Here is a 25,249-nt window from a genome sequence, read left to right on the forward strand (position 1 = left end):
CTAGCCCTTACTACCGCAACAAAGAGAACAACACTCTGCTTTCAAAAGTGAAATAAGATCCTCATCAGATAACACTGAGTCACTGAGTGAGTCAGTCATGAGCAAAGCAGGTATAAAAGCCTTAGGATAAATCTTAAAGGAATTATAAGCCTAGATCAAGAAACCCCCCCTACGAAACAATTTGTTTACTATCCCACCTTTCATAGGAATTTCATGGTTTTGATGCCCATTTGATTTCAATCTAACATGCTTTGTAAAGAACCATTGAGTGTTTTCAAATGGGAGGGCAAACAATATCTTCAGATTGTGGTTGGGTTGAATGAAAATTCGTCTCATTATTATTGAATTCTCTCAGCCTACAAGGAAATCAGAATGGCACTTTACTTCGTTTTTCCTCATCTGCATCATAAATCCTTAATAAATCTTAAGGATTTATTATTTTAAGGGCAAATCCCCGAAACTAAAAGACACTCTCTCTCTCTCTCCTAGAACTTTACTATACACCCACTCACAAAGAAAACACTTCAGACATTTAAAATATTAATATATTTTTGGATAGTTGCTTACAAGTTTCCCTTTCGTCAACTCCTCTGCCATCTGTCTTTGGGGCCTAGATTTTTCCCAAAGAGGGATGGGAATGAGAAGGAGAATTTTTCTCCAGTAAAGTGACTTTCGAAAGTTCAGTTAGTACCATATTGCAACCACCAACACAGTAACTGATTCACATAAGGATCAAAGATGAATGTGAAAAACACTGGCTGAATAACTGACTGTTGGGGAACAAGATATGCACATGGTCCCCAAGAATTACCCCACAGACGACTTATTAGTGATTAAGGGGATTGGGTACCTTTACAATGGAGAGGTCCAGTGAACAACAGCTTAATCCAATGATTAAATTTAGCCTAACCACCATCCTGTACCTTCTAAAGAGAAGCAGTGTATTTTTGCTAGCAATGTTTAATCTAAATCTAATCACTAGGAAACCAATGGATGAACCCAGATTGAAAGACATACTTCTAGACAACTATCTCAGACTTTCCAAACATGTTAATGTCATGAAATGAAAAATAAGAGAAAACGAAAAAAGCAGGGAGAGAAGATAGTTCAAAAAAGAGACTAGGGCTTCCCTGGTGGCGCAGTGGTTGAGAGTCCGCCTGCCGATGCAGGGGACGCGGGTTCGTGCCCCGCTCTGGCGAGATCCCACATGCCGCGGAGCAGCTGGGCCCATGAGCCATGGCCGCTGAGCCTGCGCGTCTGGAGCCTGTGCTCCGCAACGGGAGAGGCCACAACAGTGAGAGGCCCGCGTACCACAAAAAAAAAAAAAAAGAGACTAAAGAGACATGACAACCAATTGCTATTTACCATCCTTATTGAATCCTTCAAATCTACAAAACTACCATAAAAGATACTTTTTAACAGTTGGACAAGTCTGAATGGGGACTGTATATTAAGCCCTTCGAAACAGTTCAAGAAAAAAACACAAAATAGAGAGAAAATGAGAAAACAGAGACGGGAAAAATATTAAGAAAAACTCCAGTAAGTAGGGAATCCAGATCTCTGCTACTAAAATATTGTATTTGCTGTTCTTGTGTGATAGTAACGTCTTAAAGATGTACGTATTTAAAGCATTAAAATTTTTACTCTAAACAAAACTTAGGTATTAATCTGATTTCTCAAGTGGTATAAACTGGGCAGTTCTTTAATCTGGATTCATTCATCCTGGCATCTGCCTTTGGATTTACCACCTTTGGATTTAAGGAATTTTCAGTCTCATGGGTTAATAAATATTCATCCCCTAAGTCCCTCTAACTGTAAAAAGACAAATTAGTGCAGTTGAAAGAAGATTAGCATCTAGGCACTTTTAAAAAATATTTCAAATTTCAGGAGTTTATTTAGCTTTTGTAAGAGTAATTTTGCCCAATGCGGAACCAGGGTCTCTGCCCTCAAACTATCCACAGTTTTCAAGGCCTGGAGAGCTCATGTTTACTTTCAAAAGAACTTCTTGGGCATTTTCTATGTTTCTCACAAATCAAGAACAGTTTGCCACTTACAATACTAACAATTCCTACAAATTGTTTTGACATTTCCTTTTTATTTTGAGTGGTGCTAGATTGTTCTGCTTCTTCCAACCTAAGAAGTAGCATAAGCCTAAAGTCACCATATAATGCACTGAACATCCTGAGGGACTTTTGAGAGAAGAGGGTGCTACCAGAGTCCTTATTAACCTTTTATGGAGCATGTCTTTTATATGATTAAAGCTATAGATTTTCTCTTAAACAAATGCACGCATTCATATATACTAAACACTTTGCAAACAATTCAGAAAGTTCAGAGATTCTCTGAATCCTATGCTTTAACTCCAGGTTCAAAACCCAAGTTCTTAAATAAAACTTCCTGGCTTCAAATCCCAGGTCCACTGCTTATTTGCAGTGGATCCTGGGGAAGTTGCTTAAGCTCTCTGGGCTTTCCATTTGATCTTTAAAATGTGATGCTATTCGGTTGGCCAAAAAGTGCCTTCGGTTTTTAAGTAAAAATAAAAGACACATTTTTCATTTTCACCAAGAACTTTATTTATTTTTTGTAGAATAGAGGGTTTTTAAAATTTTTTTTTTAATTTTATTTAGTTAGTTAGTTTTGGTTGCATTGGGTCTTTGTTGGACACTAGGGCTTTCTCTAGCTGCGGTGAGCAGGGGCTACTCTTCGTTGCAGTGCGCAGGCTTCTCACTGCGGTGGCTTCTCTTGTTGCAGAGCACGGGCTCTAGGCACGCGGACTCAGTAGTTGTGGCTCACGGGCTCTAGAGAGCAGGCTCGGTAGTTGTGGCTCACAGGCTTAGTTGCTCCGCAGCATGTGGGATCTTCCCAGACCAGGGATTGAACCCGTGTCCCCTGCATTGGCAGGCGGATTCTTAACCACTGTGCCACCAGGGAAGTCCCACCAAGAACTTTAGTGAATAACGTATTCACTCTTTTGTTCCACTACCTTCTGCCATTTTTCAGGTAACTCTATAATTCCATCTTCCCAAAACTTTTTATCTTTTTGAGCAAAGAATTGTTCCAGGTGCCTTTTACAGTCTGCCAGGGAATTGAAATTTTTTCCATTAAGAGAATTTTGTAAAGATCAAAATAAATGGAAATCCGAAGGTGCAATGTCTGGTGAATATGGCAGATGAATCAGAACTTCCCAGCCAAGCTGTAACAGTTTTTGCCTGGTCATCAAAGAAACATGCAGTCTTGCGTTAACCTGATGGAAGATTATGCGTTTTCTGTTGACTAATTCCAGATGCTTTTCATTAAGTGCTGCTTGCAGTTGGTCTAATTGGGAGCGGTACTTGTTGGAATTAATCGTTTGGTTTTCCGGAAGGAGCTCATAATAGAGGATTCCCTTCCAATCCCAGCATATACACAATATCATCTTCTTTGGATGAAGACCAGACATTGGTGTTGGTTGGTTGGTGGTGGTTCACTTCGCTTGCCCCATGATCTCTTCCATTACACATTATTGTACAGTATCCACTTTTCATCACCCGTCACAATTTCTTTTAAAAATGGAGGGACTTCCCTGGTGGTCCAGTGGTAAAGAACCAACTTTCCAATGTAGGGGATGCGGGTTCAATCCCTGGTTGGGGAACTAAGATCCTACATGCCGCAGAGCAACTAGGCCCATGCGCCACAACTACTGAGCCCGGGCACTGCAACTAGAGAGCCTGTGTGCCAAAACCTACAAGCCCATGCACACTGGAGCCCGCATGCCACAACCAGAGAGAGAAAAACCCGCATGCCACAACTAGAGAAAAGCCCGCACACCACAACTAAAGAGAAGCCCACCCGCCACAACGAAAGATCCCCCATGCCACAACTAAGACCTGATGCAGCCAAATATAAAAAATAAATAAATAAAAGTAAAATGAAATAAAAATAAAAATGGAACATTTCTGTTACGTTTAGAGAATCGCATGCGGAAATATGGTCAAGAAGGTTTTTTTCACTTAACTTATGTGGAACCCACACATCTAAGTGACGAACATAACCAAGCTGGTGCAAATGATTTTCACTGCTTGATTTGGATATTTTCAGTATGTCAGCTATCTCCCACGTGGTGCAACACTGATTGTTCTCAATTAACGTCTCCATTTGATCGCTATCAACTTCAACTCAACTGGTCTACCCAACCATGGAGCATTGTCCAGCGAGAAATGTCCAGCACAAGACTTCACAAACCACTTTTGACCCGTTCGATCAGTCACAGAACCTTCACACACTGCACAAATCTTATGTTTTGCGTTTCAGTTGCGTTTTTACCTTTCTTGAAATAATAAAGCATAATAGGCCAAAAATGTTGCTGTTTTCCTTCCATCTTCCATATTAAAATGGCTACACAAAAATTCACCAATTTTGATGTCTTTTTTTAAATGCACACTGATATGACAGCTGTCACATACACTCTAACAAAATTGTTTCTAATGAAGTTAAAGACAACTAAATGCTACTAGAGCCATCTTACGGAAAAAGACGGATGAACCTTTTGGCCAACCCAATAATAGTACTAACCTCAAACTGCTATGGTGAGGATTTAGTAACAGTGTCTGACACCTAGTAAAAGCTTGTAATTTCTAGTCACTGCCCTTCCTGTCTTATACCTCCTCTGTTTTGAAAATTTGCATGGCTCCTAATGACCACAGAATTAATTCCAAGCAAACTGCCATTACATTTCCCTCCATCAGATTATGATGTGCCTTCCCAGTTTTATTTAACAATGCTCCACCCTCGCCCCCATGCTCCCTGCAGTACTTGCCCCCTGCTGCTGCTCCCTGTACTTTCCTGCCTCAGTGCCTTTGCTTACACCGTTCCCTCCCCTTGGAACTGCCCTAACCATGCTACTACTCCTTCCATCTGCCTTGCCACCTACCTACTCCCAACTGCACCCTTCAAGGCTCAGGTTAGATCCAAGCTCTTCTATGGAACTGAGCAGGTTGGAAATAAGTTTCTCCTTCCTTTGTGTTAACCATGGCTCTACCTGCAGTAAGTGTACATTTTATCCTGTTTTACAGAAATGCGCTTCCACAACTTTCTCCCCCACTAGACAAAAGCCCCTGTGTTCTGCTTATCTTTTCACGCTCCAAAGCCCCTGGCCCAGTTTCTTGTACATAGTAGCTCCACGATAAATGCTTGGTGAAATGAATCGTTAATCTGCAGGAAATAATTGAAACAGATAATATCTGAAATTGAATGTCATTTCCTCTCACATAAAATTTCACTAGCTTCTACTTTAATTAAGTCTAGTCCCTGGATGTTTATATTGGGGGCCAGGGAGTGTGGCACAGTGTAGGTGTTTCCTGAGTGGAAAAGCTCAGTTTTGTACAACAGACAAAGCTACTTAACAAAAGGGCAGCCACAGCTTTCTACTTGCCTTAATAGAAAGTGATAGTCTATCCTCTCTTTTTTGTTTAAAAAGACGTTTTAAGCCTTCTTATTTCCTCTAGATAATGTTTAGATGCATTCACTCATTCAAATACATTTACTGAACATTAACATGCTAGAGGCTGTGCACAAAGGTGAGTATCACAGACACTTCCTCTGCAGAGCTCACACTTGGGGAGAGACAGGCATCTTGCCAGACATAGCACAGGGGCTGTAATTTGAGCTAGAGCTGAACGGAAGAGCTGGGCGAAGGAGCAGACAACACTGGCAGAGGGGACAGTCTATGCAATGGCCACAAGTCCTAAAAGGCATGCTTGGGATCCAGTGATGAGTCCAGTTTAGCTTGAGCACAGGGTGTACTTCAGTGCGATGGTTAAGAGATTGAAGTCTGAGGTGCAGGGATGGAGCCAGGTCACTACGGAGCTTTGAATTGTTTCTTATGGGGAGAATGGAGTTTTTGAAGCAAGAGGTTGAGATGAACAAATCTATGTTCTAGAGAGAAGTTTCTAATAACGGCAGCGTGGGAGTGAGGCTGAAGTGGAGAGAAGTTGGTATCAAGAATGTTAGAGAAAAAAATCCTGCCAGCCAGGCTCCATGGTGAGATGGAAGAAAGAGTCCAGTGCAGTTCCAGCCCTTAAGTAGTTTTCTCAAAACGTTTGGTGGTCCTCCTGTTCCATCCTCCGGCCCAGCTGCAATACCCTCCACGCTACATCAGCTCTGACATTACTCTCTCTGACAGTTAGTAAGCATTTACCTGAGTTAATTTAATGAACACGGTGGACATGATCTAAGTTGAAAAGATACATCAGATTCATATTGTGTCCTCAAGTGCCCAGGCACCATGGAGCAGCTTTCTCCTGGCTCATTCTGTCATTCATTTATTTATTATTCATTCACTTGCGGAGGTCCCACTATGTGTTGGCCATTATTACCCTTCATACCAAGAACATGGGGATACACAAGATGTGGTTCCTATTCTACAGGTGTTCAAAGTGAGGGCAGAAGTGTTAACTGTCATTTATTCAACAAAAGGAATCACTAATTGGCCTTCATCTTATACGAAGCTGTCTAAAAACATGTTCTGGATATTGGTCACAATAGTAACTTGTAACTCATTTTTACCTTAAATGATTGGCTTTCTATGTGAACTGTAGAGCTGGGCTGAGGAGGGTTCCTGCTACAATGTCTGGGGTTACTTTGCTTATATTATACAGTAGATGTCTGTGAATCTGCCCACTCACTAAAATTTATTTGTAACCCCAAAATCAGTATCAGTGGCACTTTTGCAGTTGTTCATGGCCATGTACAGAGTGGCAAAAAATTTGAGTGCCCGTGTGCGTGGTCCCAGCTGAGGTCAAACAAGGCAATGCTCTGCCTTCTCATTTCAGCTTAGCTCTCCTACTATAAATAAGTGTCCTTTTCATGGTCTATCCTGTGCCATGTTTTTCATATTTCTGTGCTTCCGGTTGGTGATTTCAGTGTTTAAAATGGTCCCCAGGCATGAGGCTGAAGTGCTGTTTAGTGGTTCTAAATGCAAGAAGGCTGTGAGGTGCCTGGTGGAGAAAATGCATGTGTTAAGTAAGCTTAGTTCAAGCACGAGTTACAGTGCTGTTCATCGGGAATTCAATGTTAATGTATCAGCACCATTAAATAAGGTCCCTTTAAATGGAAGCAAGGTTATGTATTGGTCAGTTGTGAAGACGCTGTGACAGAAGCTCACAGGAACCTAAGCCCGTGAATCCCCTAGAAGCAACGGTTCAGTAGGCACTAATTCAGCATTTTGGTGACTTTACAGAATGTCGCTATTGCAACAAACAAGAATCAGCTGCATTCTGTCAGGTCAGGAGTACAGAGAACACACGGATTTTTTCTCAGCTCTACCTCCTGAGGATTCAGGAATGCCACAGAGGGAGGAAACAGAAATCACTTTCTGCTAAGTGAAATAAGTCAGGCAGAGAAAGACAAATACCACATAATCTCACTTATATGTCCAACCTAAAAAACAAAAACAAAATAAAATGAAAACAGACTCACAGATACAGAGAACCAATAGGTGGTTGCCAGAAGGGAGGGTGATGTGGAGGTGGGTGAAATAGGTGAAGGGGATTAAGAGGTCCAAACGCCCAGTTATATAACAAACAAGTCATGGGGAATATGGTCAATATTATATAGCATAATATATACAGCATAAGGAATATGGTCAATATTATTATAATAACTTTGTACAGGGATCGATGGTTATTAGGCTTATGATGGTGATCATTTCATAACATATGCAAATGTCAAACCATTTTGTAATATACCTGAAACTAACGTAATATTGTATGTCAAATGTATTTCAATTTTTTTAAAAAAGACAAAAAAATAAAAAAAACGAATTACTTTCTGGGTCCTGTAACACTTCAGTAGAATTAGTTGGTATTTCCTGTGCCTGTAAAGTCACTTAGACACAGTCTCACAAAGAAGGTCAACATAAACGGGTGTTCTGGTATCACCGTTTTCTCTTGGGTGAAAACTTTATGCTTAAAGTCGGATACTCCTTGAAGACCACCTATTCCCTGCTTGATACTTAGTTTTTTGACAACTCCAACAATCTGGGTAAAAGGCCTCTGAAAGGGGTGTTCTGGGCCAGACCTCAGACAAGATCAATTTAGACCCTGAAGAACCAAAAAGCCCACTTTTCTAACCAAATAATCCATTCTTTAATTTCTAAAAATTTATAAACAATAAGACTATTTAAGTCTCACCAAATTATCCAAAACTTCTGAGAATGCCCCGGAATCCCATGTTTCCCCTCAAGCAGGAAGCAACTCCCAGACATCAGTGTACTAAGAAGCCAGCTTCCCTACTCCAAGAATTCCATGCCTTTGAACCAGAAGCATTACCGGAGAATTCCATCCTGTCTTCTTGACTCTTTCCCAAGGTTGAGCTAGTGTTTATTTGTTAAAGAAAACAGTCATCCAAACACAGATCTGTTGAAATGCTTCCAAGCAAGATGAGAGGCCAAGGCAAGGAGGAGGAACAGCTAATCAGAAACCCAGGGCAAGAAAAGCTGGGTCCAAAATAAATATAGTACAAAATGCCCAGAATAGCCCAGAAAGACAGCTGATGACCTTTTCTTCTAAAATCTCTTAATATCACAGAATCAAATGGACCAAATATTTAAAGCCAAGCATATAACTACTACCATGAAGGTAAAGGAATAAAGTAAAAACAAACATACAAACAAGAAAAGATGACGGTACAACAACAACTTGTGTTTTGAAATACAAACAAAAACACAGACGGCAAATACAATTTACTGTACCTCATTTAGGAGTTGGTCGTCGGCCCGGGATTACGCCTCAGTTCAAGGTAATGGTCACAGGAAGCTGTCAAGGCTATTTCAAACTTTGAAAGCAACCATAATGTTTCTAAGGAGATAGCATACATTATTTTTTGCCTGAAGCTTAAATGAATCTTGCGACGATGCCTGTGAATTGCCACACCCCTAATTTAAGTCTCCTCTTGGCTGGAGCATCTCTGGGCCATGATCTGACAAAGAGAGGCTAGCATTATGGACGCAAGGAACACTGACCACACCTTTGGAATCCAGCCTCATTTCTGTGATTATAACGCACAAAGCCTTGAGCTACTGCTAAACAATGGATTGAAGAATGACTGAAAACCCTTCTCCCACTTCTTTACTCTCAAAGCGATGGAGACCCTGGCTAACTGAAATTCGGGTGCCAGAACCCAGATTTCCCCAGAATACCACAATATTAAACCACAGATCCACTAAGCGGGAGTCAGAATTCCCGCAACCCTCTTCCTCCTTAAAACACTGCTGAGACTACATACGTAAGTGCCATTAGAGATGCTAAGCCCTCCTCGTTAACCGCGGAAATGCATGGCGACTTGAGAGAAACACACACCACCTGTGCAGCTACACAGCCAGCGTGTATGTACGCCCACACACACATGCTCCCTACATATTTTGATTATTTAGACGTGTAAACATTTCCTGCTCTCTGTCAACAGTTACACTCTTGCATATCTGTATTAAGGAGAAAAAAAGTCAAAGGCACTGACCAGTTTCCCAAGAGGTGAGGAGAAAAGAAAACAACCGAGAATAAAAAGATGGCTATGGGCTTCCCTGGTGGCGCAGTGGTTGGGAGTCCGCCTGCCGATGCAGGGGACACGGGTGCGTGCCCCGGTCCGGGAAGATCCCACATGCCGCGGAGCGGCTGGGCCCGTGAGTCATGGCTGCTGAGCCTGCGCGTCCAGAGCCTGTGCTCCGCAACGGGAGAGGCCATAACAGTGAGAGGCCCGCATACAGCAAAAAAAAAAAAAAAAAGATGGCTATGACTTTGGCAAGTTAAGCAAAGAGCTTCAAGCAGCCCTCCAACTCCATCCACATGCTCACACACATGGAAGCGTCTGCTTAAAGGAAGGGTTCTAACAGCCCAACTAAATCTCCATTTGATTGTAAAGGTGATCTTAGACATTTGGTGAGAGAGAGAGATAACTAAAGGGAAGAAAAATAAAAAGGAAAAGCTTTTGTGAATTTCATGAAGAAAAGAAATTCATTTATGTATTATCTCAGGTTATGATGAACCAACGAAGCACAAGACAAAACCACATATGTGACACACGATTCCAAACAAGATAGCCATCCCCAAGCAGTATTTTCAGAATGTTTAGTTCAAATTGCCTAGAATAAAGAATGTTTGGTCCAAGACACATAGTCAGGAGATAGAAAAAGTCAAACCCCATGTAGTAATTAAAGTGATAGAGATTGCAAGAAGGGTATGGACAAAGGGCACACAGGGACCGAGCTGGGGTGGATGCTGTTCTTTGGGGATGATGCTGTCTTAGTGGCTACAAATCGCCTGCTTAGAAACCACTACACGACCGGGTGGAGTGATCCTGTGGGCAGGCCCGCGTAACGGCCTGCACATCCCCATGGCCTTCCTCGGCCTAATGAAGAGGAGGCCGTGCTGAGGTCCCACTTCATTCCTGTGCCTGGGTCCATTCCACCTCAAGGTGGTATAACCAGACAGCTTTCACCACCGTCACCCATGATCTCAAGAACCACTACCACATGGGAGAGACCAGGGTGTTGCCTGCACTCTAGGCAAATGATATTTCTTCTACTTGTCAGTCGCCAGAGCATCTAAATGTCTTAAAGTACAAACATTCCAAAGTTCTCAGTTTACTTTAAATCTTTCCTACATGTTCTCCTCCACCAGCTTCATGCAGATACCCCTGGGTGTAAGAGGATAGAGGTAAGAACTTAAAAGTAATTATTAAGTGATAACACTATTTAACAGTTAATCTTATTTTATTAATTCAGTTGAATCTATTAAATCATTTCAATGCTAGATTTTGTTGTTGTTGTTTTTTGTGGTACGGAGGCCTCTCACTGTTGTGGCCTCTCCCGCTGCGGAGCACAGGCTCTGGATACGCAGGCTCAGCGGCCATGGCTCACGGGCCCAGCCGCTCTGCAGCATGTGGGATCTTCCCGGACCGGGGCACGAACCCGTGTCCCCTGCATTGGCAGGCGGACTCTCAACCACTGCGCCACCATGGAAGCCCTCAATGCTAGTTTTTAGATATCATTTTTAATAAATAATTTCTTCAACATCTGGAACCGCAAAACGTATCCAAATTTTGTGATACTCCCAACTGTGGGGCTGTAACATGAGAACTGAGAATTTAAGTAGAGACATGAGATAAGGCCAAAGGCAGCTTTCATAATCCAGCTATGTCATATATTTAAATTCAATGTCTTGAATATTTATTTATGTAGTTTAACATAAATATAAACATCCTTTGATGAACAAAGCAAGTGTATGGGAGCTGGTTAAAGTAAATGTCAGTGTGAAAATGAATTTATATATACTCATATGGCCTGCACAACAGTCTGGTCATTTGTTTTTTACTTGCTGTGACGTTCACTATGTTGTGAACTTAGGTCATATCTTAAAACTACTCCTTCCCCTACTATCATAAGAACCAAAACCTGCTGTCACAGAACTTCTGACCTGGGGCAAACCCATGAAAGAATACAGCATTCAGAAAAATACAGCTACACCCCAAACTTGATATTATTACATTTACAAAACTCACAGAATCTTCCTCTGCCTCAAAGTCTCAGTCTAACTTTCTCATTTTACAGATGAGAAAACTGAGACCCAGGATTAATAATACACCTGAAGTCCCACAGCTAATTTGTAGGGAAGTCAGAACTAGAATTTCAGAGTCTTGGGTCAAATGTTGTCTTTGACTCAACTTACTCTAAAAGCTTCCTTTTTAGAACACTAGATTATTCATTTGTTAGATCATAATCACACTGAGGGCAAAATCAAGCTTCATCTACACCATTTGCCCCAATATCTAGTCCAGAATTCATCAACAAGTGGAAAGGTGTCCCCAGCCACAGCCAGTTGGAATGGACACACTATACCAGCTGTGGTCTGTAGTGAATCACCCACAGAGCCCCTCACCGAAGCTCCTCGGTACATAAGGACACTTGTTTGCAAAATGCCTCTCAAGAATTGACAGTGTAATATATAAAATGATGAATTTCCTTTGTGCAAAATAACCCAGCTTTCCTGTGAATCTCAGCTCCCCTGGTCTCTTCCTGAACTAACGGAGTAAAACAGTTCCAACGACCAAGAGGGTCTTCACTGACACACCCTGGAGAGGGACCTGCCAAGGACACAGACAAATGTTTCTCTTCATCTTTCCTCTGAATTTCAGTTTAAGGCGGCACAAGTAGGAAAATATTTGTGTTAGTGTTCACCATACTTAAAAAAAAAAACACTAAGTTAATCTCATATTTTAAAAAAATAATCTGGAAACTTCTACAAAGTATCAGATACAGAGTCAAATGGGTGATATCAGTAATAATAACAATCAGAAAAATAATAAGAATATTGGTTATTATTTTTAGTGCCAGTGCAATGCACCCAGCAGCACACTCCTGACACTATCGAAGTAAATTGTCACAGAAAACCTATAAGGTAGGTGTGTCCATATCCCCATTTTACAGATAAGGAAGCTGGCACAGAGACATCACGGGGAAAGAAAGGAGAGCTGCGATCTGAACACAGAACAGTCTCCCGGCAAAGCCCACATGCTCACATCCTGTATTTGTTTGAAAAATACATTTATTCTTAGTTTGGTAACTTTACTAAGTTCATTCTTGACTCAAGATTCATACTTTAGGGACTGGTTCTTCAAAGCTTCCTTAAAACAAAAGTTAGACTTAATAAAGTTGTTCAAAAAATGCTTTGAGAGCTCCAGCCTGCCTGCCCAGATCAACTTTTATTTCTCTGTTCATCTCCTAGACTCTTCAGGTCTCCGAAGCTGATTCCTCCTCTGGGTTGTCACTTGTCCAGGCTCTTGATCTGCCTGGTGAAATACCCTAACCGTTTCTAGGGGAGCCCAGACACATCTGTCTTCCGGATCTATTTTCTCTTCTTGTCTGTAATTCCTTCCTGAACCCAACCGAAGCCCTCCTCAGTCAGGGGGGCAAAACCTTACCACATCACACACATATGAGAGGGTGCTTCCAGCCAGCCACACCCCCAAGAGTAATCTATGTTCCTAACCAGCATGCTTAGCACATCACACTGAAGCAGACACATCACCTGTCTACCTAAAATCAACTTGTCTGCTTGTAAAGATGTTCACTTCAACATTATTTCACAGGGCTGCTGAATCCAAATTACTGAGTTGTCCCTGACCAAAATACAATCATCAGCAAAAGATATGCACAAAAATACTCATTGGAGCACTATTTATAATACACCCAAACTGGAAACTACCAAAATAGCCAGTAACTACAAAGTAAACATACAACTGAATACCATGATAGTAAGGAAAATGAAAAAAATAAACTATACACAGTATCCTAGAGGCATTTCACAAACATAATAAGCAAATAAGCCAGACACAAAAGAATATAAACTATATGATTCTATTTATATAAACTTTAAAAATAGGCAAAATTATATCAATGGCATTAGAAATCAGGAAATTGGTTACTCTAGGGATAGAGGGAGGAGAGGTCTGGGGTGCTGGTAATTTTCTGCTATCTTGTGATGGTTACACAGATGTGTCCACTTTGTGACAATCATTCCATCAAGCCATCCACTTACGATTTGTGCACTTTGCTCTGTGTATAAGATACTTCAATAAAAAGCTGACTGAAGGACGCCCTGGAGGACATCTGGTCTGCTCTCCTTAGGTGGCATAAGAGTAACTGTTTCCCGTAGATGTTAAATACCTCAAAGGCACACAGGAAATCCGCGGAAAGGCTGGTCTAGACATTAGATCTCTTAACTCACTCTCCAGGTACCAAAGCTACCTCTCAAATTTGGGAGGATGTTTCTCTAACTTCCTTCCTTGTTGTGACTACAGCAAAGGTTCAGAAGGGTTAGGATCACATTCCTGTTAAGAACACAACCCAGAAGGTTCCGGGCTCCAGCAACAACTGTGCCAAGGATGAGCGTTTAAACACTATTTAGAATATGGCAAATCAGCAAAGTCAGACAGCACGGTGTTCACACCCTATGTTCTTCCCCTCTTTCAAGCTGTGTGATCGTCTGCACGCTCTTACCTCGCTCTGAACCTCAGTATCCTCATCTGGATCACCATCACTGAAATATCAACTCCTACTTTACAAGGTTGCCAGGAGGATAACACAAGGTAGTAGTGTCAGAGCAGTGCCTAGCACGTGGCAAGCACTCAGAAAAGGCATTCGTTGAATGAGGATTGATTGAATTGGTCAAGTGCTTGTCACTTAATAGAAGTTCAATAAATAGTTAAGTATCATTATGATTACTGAGCAAAAGAAGCAGGGAGGAAAGGAGTAAATGAGCTTATATGGAAACACCTCACTTCTCTAAGCCTGTGGGGTCATTAATGGGTCGACCAACAATTCTCACTGACTTATATGGGGCACTAAAACGACCTGTGGGATAAAGAGCAATAAAGGATTTGAGAAAAGGGCAGGGCTTTTTATGTGTTAACCAGGTCTGTGTTTTCCTTTCTCCACGCAAATAAAGATTTGCTCACTGACTGTCACAACATGTCAAAGTTCTACAACCACCTATGTTAGTCATATTGCTTTTAGAATTTAAAAAATTTTAAAGGGGGTGGTGGGTCATAAATTCTCACAGACTTAACAAGGAGACTACATAGTCAAGTAACTTTACTCCTGGGAAAAAATTTACACACTGAGTGTACTGAAAGGTCTTAAAGATGTCACCAATGAACAATGATGAGGAGGGAGTTTACTTACATTTACAAAAACAAGTTTAATATTGGTTTTTTTTCTTCAGCTCTTCAAATCTTCCATGTACTGATTAGCAATCTGATCCATGAAGTTCTCTTATACTGAAAAGAAACAAATATAAAGAAGATAAATTAAAACTCACTGCAAACTATAACACACCATAATAATTTACCATATAATTTACCTAAATTATTATATAAGCAAAGAACATCAAACTAGATAACACGTGTGCAATTAAAAACAATACAATGTGTTAAGGACCAACAGATTTAACTGACTTCCTTCCACCTGTCTTTCTGCTGTTCCTTCTCTCCCTTCCTTTCTCTTCCTTCCTCCCTTCCGGCGTTCTTTTTTCCTTACTTCCTCAGTTACTGGACAACCTCAAATATTCCTTGAAGCCTGACCTTCAGCAGAAACCCACCATCATTAATTTTTGTAGCACAAAGTACCTGGCACATGTTAGGTACTTTATAAATGTTTGCTGAGTAAATGAATGAACCATAGTTTACCAATACTCAGTTGTTAAGGCTTTAAAAAAATGAGGAAATTTACTATTTTCTTGTCCAACAAGAATACATAAACAATATATAGAAACATATACACTGTTCTTTAGACTTGTCTGATTCCTGTATCTTTTCTTTTTCTTTTTTTTTTTTTTTTGGCTGCAATGGGTCTTCATTGCTGCATGCAGGCTTTCTCTAGTTGTGGTAAGTGTGGTCTACTCTTCGTTGTGGTGTGCAGGCTTCTCATTACAGTGGCTTCTCTGGTTGCAGAGAACGGGCTTCAGTAGTTGTGGCACGTGGGCTCAGTAGTCGTGGCTCGCAGGCTCTAGAGCACAGGCTCAGTAGTTGTGGCGCACGGGCTTAGCTGCTCCGCGGCATGTGGGATCTTCCCAGACCAGGGATTGAACCTGTGTCCCCTGCGTTGGCAGGTGGATTCCTAACCACTGCACCACCACGTAAGTCCCCCTCATATCTCTTTTATTTTATTTTATTTTTTGTTGTTTTTTTAAAATAAATTTATTTGTTTTTATTTTTGGCTGTGTTGGGTCTTCCTTGCTGCGCACAGGCTTTCTCTAGTTGTGGCTAGCAGGGGCTACTCTTGATTATGGTGCATGGGCTTCTCATTGTCGTGGCTTCTCTTGTTGCAGAGCACGGGCTCTAGGCGCGTGGGATTCAGTAGTTGTGGCATGCGGGCTCAGTAGTTGTGGCTCACGGGCTCTAGAGCACAGGCTCAGTAGTTGTGGCGCACGGGCTTAGTTGCTCCACGGCATGTGGGATCTTCCTGGGCCAGGGATCAAACCCATGTCCCCTGCATTGGCTGGTGGATTCTTAACCACTGTGCCATAAGGGAAGCCCCTGTATCTCTTTCAAATAACGTATACTTAGAAAAAATTCCCAGTAGTCTATATGTGGGCATGAATATCCTCACCATTACAGTACTACCATATATTTTGGTCGTGAAGGAATGCTTAGGAATAGTAAAAGTTCCAATACCTCATAACTACCTCCACCCAAATGAGAAAGCTGAGTGTCTCCAAGTTAAATACTAGAGACGTTACCTCACATGTGCTTTTCAAATGTATATATGATCAGGGCCAGTTCTAGACAAAATTATGAAGTAGGAGTGTAGCTGTTTCCTTCTCTCTGCCCTTTTGAGGAGCCAGTGATCTCACATGTTTGATTAATCAGGGAAGCGATAGGATCAGCTCCAAAATTCCAACAACTTAATGCATATGGCTCTTGAGAACATTTTCATTTAAAAAAAAAAAAAAAAGAGCTTCAGAAGAGGCAGGTGCTTAACACTGAAATAAAATGTGTTACTAAAATGGAATTTGGGCATGAATGGGGGATAGAGGTTGTCTTGAAGGAATTTCTCAGCTCAAGTAAGATTCTGTCCATTCAGCCTCCCCTAAAGCTGACTTCATATATGACCCTATATACACACCAATCCAGGTAAATTTTAAGCAATTAACAATGCATACATAAGCAAGCCTGATTTTAAGACCAGTGTGTGCTCCAACAGTAAACAGGTATATTAATCAGCAGTTTTCAAAGTGAGTGTCTAGGAACCCTGCCCCCCAGGTGCTTCTGAGAACAGAGGCGGGGCTGAGTGGATGTGTGGTAGCAGGCAGAGCAATTTCACCTTTATCTGTTTTATACTTTGATCCAAGATTTAGTTGGAGAATTGGTTCCTTGAGCTGCTTATAAAAGGGTGCAAACTGTTAACAGTGATTACATTAAAAAAGCTAGGGCAGAAATCCCAATGAGCTTATAACGTAGCTGATCGAGAAACATAATCACACCAAAATCCAACCACCATCTCTAACAGGGCCTTTATGGGAAAATGTGAGTTCCAGCCTGGGTCCCGGAGCACAGGTCAGTCTGAGTCTGAGCAGGCATGAGCCAGGCCTTCTCTTCCTTGCCACCCAGTGCCCCGGAACAAAGGGCAGAAGGAGGGCCCCTACACTGCGACAAGCACTGAGCCCACAGTGAGGGCATGAGACTAGGGTGGGGAGGGTCTGTGAATATCGCAGAGGTGGGGAGACAGGGGGCTCCAGCAGGGAGCCAGACGCAGAGACTTCTGTGAGTCAGTCACTTCTCCAGGCCCTGCCTCATCCCCATCAGCGTCCTTGCTAGAAATTACATGTGCAAAGTTTAGGTGTTTTACATATGCCAGGGCCTTGAACAGGAATGAGGAAGGAGAAACGTCAGTGGAACAGTTTAAGGAGAAGAAAAAAATATACCTATGTTCTATAAGGCCCACTTCAAAGCAACATGTAAAATTAGAAAACAATTTTTTTTAAGCGTATTATAAGAAAGTATTGCCTGAACTTACTCCAGAGGAATTCAGGTTAACTAAGAGGCAATGGGTATATTCAATCCCTCCCTCAGCACAGAACTCTGATTATTTGGCCTAACCAGGACTGAATACATAAAAACATTTATAAACATGAACCACTAGATTTTTTGAGTTTCCATTGTGAGCCTTGTTTAAATAAGTCAAAGATATCCTTTGTGATACAGTTTTGATCAAATTCAAGAGACTTTAGTCATTTCCTTAGAAACAGATGTAAGCTATAAATATGAACTAACCAACAGTCAGCCACTCACAAAAAGGCTCACTGACAAGTTTAATTTAAAAACAAGAACACATTATTAAACTCAAAAGTAAGCCATAAAAAAATCTGAACCCATGCAAACAACATTTCTAGCAGAAAAACCCTTACTGTAATGACAAGGATAATTACAAACAACTTTTTATATGACTCACAAACCTTTCCTACACAGAGGTTACAAAAAACAAAACCCAGCCTGTATTTGCATCCATTTAATAAAACAAACCCTTAACATCCTTCCCAAATCTCAGATTTCAAATACCAAGAAAATTCTCCAAACCACTAAATAAGTGACTTCTGTATATCCCTTTGAGATGGAAAACACATGTATTACTACTGCTTATTTTTTAAATCCCTCTGATCTTGTAAAGCATTACCATCATAACTGAGAGCAACATGTTAGACTAATAATCGTTAGGAAGCAAAGTTACTGTTTACTATAATAATGCCACATTTCGTATTTTAAAACTAAATGGAATCCAAAGTTTCTATTCATGTTAGACTTAAGTGTCTAAAGCAGGAGTCTGTATGCAGGGCAAATACGGTCTGCCACCTGTTTTTATAAAGTTTTATTGGAACACATCCATGCCCATTTGTTTACATGTCATCTACGGCTGCTTTTGCAAGACACAGGGACAGAGTTGAGTAGTTGCAACAGAGACGGCAAGGTCTGCAGAATATAAAATATTTGTTATCTGATCTGGCCCTTTAAGAAAAAGTTTGCTGACCTCTGGTCTAGGAAACAGCTATTTCAGTGGACTAAATCCTGAAATGAGAAACACTAATCCTGGTGTAGTCATCTCGCTGGGTAACTACCTAAGTCACTTCACCATTGACGCTTTTTCTCATTTACAACACAACAAGTCATATGTATTGGGAACTTGTGTATCCGACACTATTCTAACGGCTTTACTTTTAGTAAATGAACAACAAATTCATTCATTTAATTCTGGCAAAAACAGAGGGAAGTGAATGATTATCCCCATGAAACAGATGAGGAAACTGAGGGAGAGGGGTTAAATTAACCTGCCCAAGGTCACATTTCTGTTACATGGAAAAACTGGGAACAGAACTCAGGCAACCTGGGTCCCGTGCTGGTATTATTACTCTCTGTGCTGTACTGATATTAATTTTAATTTCATAAAAGTCACAGATAATAAAAGGAAATCTCAAAAGGTTAGTTAGAAATGTTAGGTAAGTACAGTAAAGTACACCTCTGCATGGTTTAGGATAAGATACCTAAAATAACAATAATATAACTGGACTTCCACAGACTCTTAAGACCCTTCTGATTCTAAGATTAGAGCTAATCTTAGGGTATTGGGAATATAAAAGCCTACAGTACTCTCTTTTTTACCAGGAGAAATCAAAGACTCAAACAAACTGACCAATGTCTATCTTTCCCTTGATAAACAAGGCCTCTCCAGAAAGGACAGTTCAGGCCCTTCAGAAAGCCTTCAGGATAAAGACGTAACCAGCGGGACCCTAATCTTCCAAATTTGTTCCCATTGCTTCTTATCCTCCACCATTTTTTAAAAAATAAATTTATTTGTTTATTTTTTGCTGCGTTTGGTCTTCGTTGCTGCGTGCGGGCTTTCTCTAGTTGTGGCGAGCGGGGGCTACTCTTTGTTGCGGTGCGCAGGCTTCTCATTGCAGTGGCTTTTCTTGGTGGGGAGCACAGGCTCTAGGCACGCGCGCTTCAGTAGTTGTGGCATACGGCATACAGGCTCAGTAGTTGTGGCTCGCGGGCTCTAGAGCGCAGGCTCAGTAGTTGTGGCACGTGGCCTTAGTTGCTCCGTGGCATGTGGCATCCTCCCAGACTAGGGCTCGAACCCATGTCCCCTGCATTGGCAGGTGGATTCTTAACCACTGTGCCACCAGGGAAGTCCCGCCACCATTTTTCCATTTGGGAAAAGGCTGAGGGAGCATCAACAGAAATTATGGAATGACTACTCTGCATATCTGCAGCAAGAGAGTGCTAGCCAGATTATCAACCACTACATGGTTCAGGAAGACATCCCCTTGCTGAGTCATCCCCACCACATCCAGAAATTCTCCAGGATGTCTGGGGGAAATGTGTCACCTAAATGTGACCCAGTGCTCTTTTGTACTGAAAGATAGGTTTGTATGATCCAAACATACCGCTAAATTACTCATCACCAACTTCACACTTAGAGATGATCATAGCCATCTTCTTAGGCTAGTTTTTGATTGGTTCCCATATCTGCAAAGTCCAAATCCTTGAGTTTGACATTTAAGACCCTCCTCATTTTATCCCTTACTTACTTTTCCAATCTTATTCCTGTTTTTGGTCTTTCATGTAAACTGGATGGCCTGCTCTTTCTCCAGCAAATCATGTCGACTCATGCTTCATCCCTCTACTCTTGCTTCTGAGGCCATACTCAATCCAGACTCCCCTTTTTTCACTTCTACTGCCAACATCGCATCCAGTGTACAGGCCAAATCTCTGTGCTAAATATTGTGGAATATAATTTTTATTTCCTATGAGGGTTGGATCTTCACAATCCAGGAGGGGAAACAAGTACATAAAGGACTAAACTAAAGATGTATATTAAAGGTTCAAAGTGCTACAGGACCCAGACCAGGGGATCTAAAAAGATGTTAGAGAGAGGCCATCACTGAGTCGGATCTTGAAGGAAGGGGGGAACCTTATAGAGTGGTTGAGTTCATAAAGTCGTAGGGGTAACTATACAGGATAAAGGTTTACATCATAGACTTCAAAGCCAGATAGTCCTGGGTCCAAAATCCTGGCTCCCTTTGACCGGAAATAGGGTGTGTAGGAGTTACAATCAAATAAATCAGGTTGATGCCTAACTATGCCCCAAACCATATTTGTAGCCAGTCCTCACGTCTTGTTCAAATAATAAAGCCTTTCATATTATGCCCCCATGTAGTCTTCCCATCTCTCACTGCCAACAGCGTTTCATGTTTCAACCCATTCATTCATTTGGGCATCTAATCACACATTGATTTCCACTGTTTAAATATTCCCAAAGTATGTTTTGCCTCCTGAATGAGATTTTGTTATCAAAGAATAGACTGTTTCAAATAGACCCTTGGCATTTTCAAATTGTAGGTTCAAGGTTCCTGACAAGTAAGGCTAGTTTAGCTGAGAAGTAAATTTAAATTAAAAACTTGGGCTGTTTGGCTAGTGACATGGGGCCCAGCCAACCATGAACATCTGTATTCCAACACAGCTTTGTTTTCTGCCTCCAGTAACTCATATGAACAGACTGAAAACTTATTTCTATGTGGGATGGTTAGACAAAAAGCTAACGGCTAGGACTAGGGATAGAAGTAAAGATCAAGTGAAGCAGTACAAGAAAGTGATGACTCTTAGCGAAAAAAAAAAAAAAAAACCAAAAAAACAGAGGTTAAAGAGTTGAAGAAATTATACATCATGTGTATTTGAAAATCTGAGGCTGGACAAAGGGCTTCAGACTAATCCCTTCAGTGTTAAAAAGGTTAAGTGTCCAGTTTTGTGTGTGTTCTCACAGTACTAAGCACCATGCTGTAAACACCAGCTGAAAGAACAACCTGATAATCTCCGAGGTCCCAGAGTCCTCGGTGATCCCACTTTCCATGTCAAAATCAAATTCAATAGTCAAATTTCCCTCGAGGTTGCAAAATTTTAGTATTCACAATGTCTACTGACATATTACATCAAATAAGGGCCACGTTTTTATTTATTTTTAACATCTTTATTGGAGTGTAATTGCTTTACAATGGTGTGTTAATTTCTGCTTTATAACAAAGTGAATCAGTTGTACATATACATATGTCCCCTAATCTCTTCCCTCTTTCATCTCCCTCCCTCCCACCCTCCCTATCCCACCCCTCTAGGTGGTCACAAAGCACTGAGCTGATCTCCCTGTGCTATGCGGCTGCTTCCCACTAGCTATCTATTTCACATTTGGTAGTGTATATATGTCTATGCCACTCTCTCAGTTCATCCCAGCTTACCCTTCCCCCTCCCCGTGTCCTCAAGTCCATTCTCTGTGTCTGCGTCTTTATTCCTGTCCTGCCCCTAGGTTCTTCGGAACCATTTTTTCTTTTAGATTCCATATATGTGTTAGCATACGGTATTCATTTTTCTCTTTCTGACTTACTTCACTCTGTATGACAGACTCTACATCCATCCACCTCACTACAAATAATTCAATTTTGTTTCTTTTTATGGCTGAGTAATATTCCATTGTATATATGTGCCACATCTTCTTTATCCATTCATCTGTCTAAGGGCACATGTTTTTAAATTAACATGTTTCACAATCATATTTGTGTTGTTTAGTAACAGCTTGCCTTTTTTTAATCTTTTATTTTATTTTTTTCAGTACGCAGGTCTTTCACTGTTGTGGCCTCTCCCGTTGAGGAGCACAGGCTCCGGACGCGCAGGCTCAGCGGCCATGGCTCACGGGCCCAGGTGCTCTGCGGCATGTGGGATCTTCCCGGACCGGGGCACGAACCCGTGTCCCCTGCATTGGCAGGCAGACTCTCAGCCACTACAAAACCAGGGAAGCCCAGCTTGCCTTTTTTTAAATTCTAAAGTTTTATGCCCAGCTTTGCCAATATTGGCAAATTATTTTTTATTTCCTAAAAAGATTCTAATTCAAAGATTCTAAGAAATTTTGGAATTCAAAAGTTGTTATTCTTTGCACTTTTTACTGAATTGATTGAAGTGATTAAAGTCTGCCATAAAGTTTTATGTAAAAATAAATATATGCACGACTGCACGTGTTATGGGGCAGTACGCTGGGAGTGGAGGTGAGAGAATGAACACAGCTCAGCTTCCGGGCACACCGATTTTCCTTTGTGACAAATACTTTAAACTTCATTTTTTTATGACAAATATCATGTACCACAGTGAAAATCTTACATAACAACATATTAAAACTTCATATGAAAATATTACGAACCATAATGTAAAATTTACCTGTTATATTTAAACAGTGGATTTCAATTCATCTGGGGGCAAGAATTTTAGAGTAGATGTTCCCATTATTTGCACACTTCTTGAAGCATAGGGGTAGTTTGGTAGAAATCAGAGATTGCTGACTGCAGTCAGTCATGTCCTCAGAGGGAAAAATATTCTATAAATGTTCTGTCCCTTATGAAAATATAGGAAAAACAACTGCACTACCCCTAAGACTCTGGTCTCCATACCCAAGAAATCCTATAGATTCAAGTCCTTCCTCCTCTATCATTAATTAATGTGTTACTGCAAATATCACTCAAAAAATATGAGATCAAACCACTTGGATCCCACAGCATTCCGAAAGAGCATTCTGAACTAGTGTTAAATTTGTATAGTGATTGTTTGAATTAAAACAATGACTTCAGCTCACTGGTATATAACACTTTATCATGCCAGTAGAACTCTGTGAACCAACATACCCCGGTGAGGTCATCATAGCTCTGGAAAGTGGGCTGACCCATTATGAACTCCATCACTGCTGACTCAGCAGTAAGGACTCTTCCCGTTAAACTGCCCCACATGGGATAGGTGTGTTTTCTTTGTCAGACTAGACCCATGATCTCTGCATCATGTGTGTTTAGAAAGAAATGGATTGGTGGGTTCACTGACTTATTTCCTAAGAATTACGCTCCTGAAATATAAGGAATTGAATATATATATATATAGGCTTACATATATACATTCAAAATACAAGACCACCTTATAATAAAGAAGTGTCCAAGTATATCCAAAGCTGAGAGTTTCCTGCCTAAGAGAGGTCCAACTCAGCTACCTCCTGTTAAAAATCCTGTCAACCACCATAAGACCTGGGGCTTTATGGACTTATTTAAACTAGAATAAGATGTATTTGTTTAGAAAAACACCAGTTAAAATACCTATTTGATTTTCAGCTTCCATATTCAGAAAGATACAATGACCTATAAATTTTCTAAATCTCAAAAAAGAATCCATAGCAATTATAAAAAAGGATACAGGATGAAACATTTAATGTTCCACTCCTCATGTACCCCTAACCTTCAATAAGAAAAAAATACAAGGGACAAAATGAAGCTCACCTCTATCATGAAAGGTTCTACCCCACAAAAAGGCAACCCCACTTCTTTCAAATCATACCGTCCAAGGCTGACGCCCTAGCTTTTCTTATCCTCTTCATGCTATCAAGAGATTGTTTGCTCTCTTTCTTTTCCTCCCCTTTCCTCTTTCTCATTTTAATGGGGGCCAAATTGGTAGATGGCTTTTTCAAGGGTATACTGGCAACTGGCAGTGGTTATCATAAGCCCTAAAAATTTGGTAGCCTTTGACCCAGCACTCCACATTAACTAAGCTAAACTAAACGCTTGGAGAAGTGGGCAAGGATTTTTGTACCTAATTTTCACAACGTTATTTATAAGAAAAAACAGAAACAATCTAATTGTGTCTAGCAATAGCTACACTGAAGTACACCCATTAGATAGAATATTAAGCAGGCCAAGGTTTAGAAGGGTGTGGTTACCAATGGTTAATGACACAGAAGGATGTTCATGATATATTGATTTTTGTAAATATACATGTACATAAGGTAAAAAATCAGGAAGGATAACCATCTATGGTTTTCAATACTTCCTTCTTCCCCTTCATCCCTGACCCTGCAGAAGTCTACTACCAGTCACATATCTTTCAATAGAGAGAAATGGGCGGGGGGGCAGATGAAGTGGCAAATGAATGGACAAGTGTACCCATGTTTTTTCAAAACCTCTCCTACTCCCAGGGTCTGTCTGTGAGTCTTCTTTCCTCCTCTGAGATATGCTATCATAGACCAGCATGCTGACAGTGGTAGAATTTCAGATGAATGTGATTTTATTTTCCTTTTTGCTTATCTGTATTTTATAATTTTACATTAAAGATCATGTATTATTTCTGTCCAAGAGAGCAGAGCATGATGACTGAAAGTGTAGAATTTGGAATAGATCAGCCTGGGTTTTAATATTCCAGGTCCATAGCTTTTCACGTATATGATTTTGGTCAAGTTACTTCACCTAAGCCTCAAGTTTCCTCATCCAACAAATGGGCAGAATAATATTACAGGTATCCTTTTATTAGAGATGCTAATAGAAATGCCATACTGGATAAAGGAAATGATTACTATAGAGTATATAAAATACAACTTTATTTAAGTGTTTATACTTTTAAGGAAAATAAATCTAAGCCCCAATCTCCTAGGAGGAAAATATTATATAAATTAAAACATGGGGAAATGTTCATTCAAAATGCTAACCAAAAATGTATATTAAGCAGCCCTGAGTTACCATTTTACATATACCAAAACAAAAAATCCTAACATTCATAGTTTCAAGGTTGTAGTGAAATTGCTGGTCATTCACGGTTAGCGGCAATGGATTTAATTCTTTCGTACTTGAGGAAAGCATTAATGCTCTATTGCAGTAAGACT

The 25,249-nt window shown here is 40.7% G+C and overlaps 1 protein-coding gene across 7 annotated transcripts in view; it reads right to left on the minus strand.

The window, feature by feature from the left end:
• The window catches only part of PPFIBP1 (PPFIA binding protein 1), a 178,354-nt gene that overhangs the window by 108,135 nt on the left and 44,970 nt on the right, over window positions 1-25,249 (minus strand). For all 7 annotated transcript variants that reach the window (XM_079938497.1, XM_079938495.1, XM_079938499.1 and 4 more), the window contains exon 2: window positions 14,714-14,808. The gene's annotated coding sequence lies outside the window, so the exon portion shown is untranslated. The remainder of the gene's footprint in view (window positions 1-14,713; window positions 14,809-25,249) is intronic.

Source organism: Stenella coeruleoalba (genome assembly GCF_951394435.1).
Source record: "Stenella coeruleoalba genome assembly, chromosome: 11".
NCBI lineage: Eukaryota > Metazoa > Chordata > Mammalia > Artiodactyla > Delphinidae > Stenella > Stenella coeruleoalba.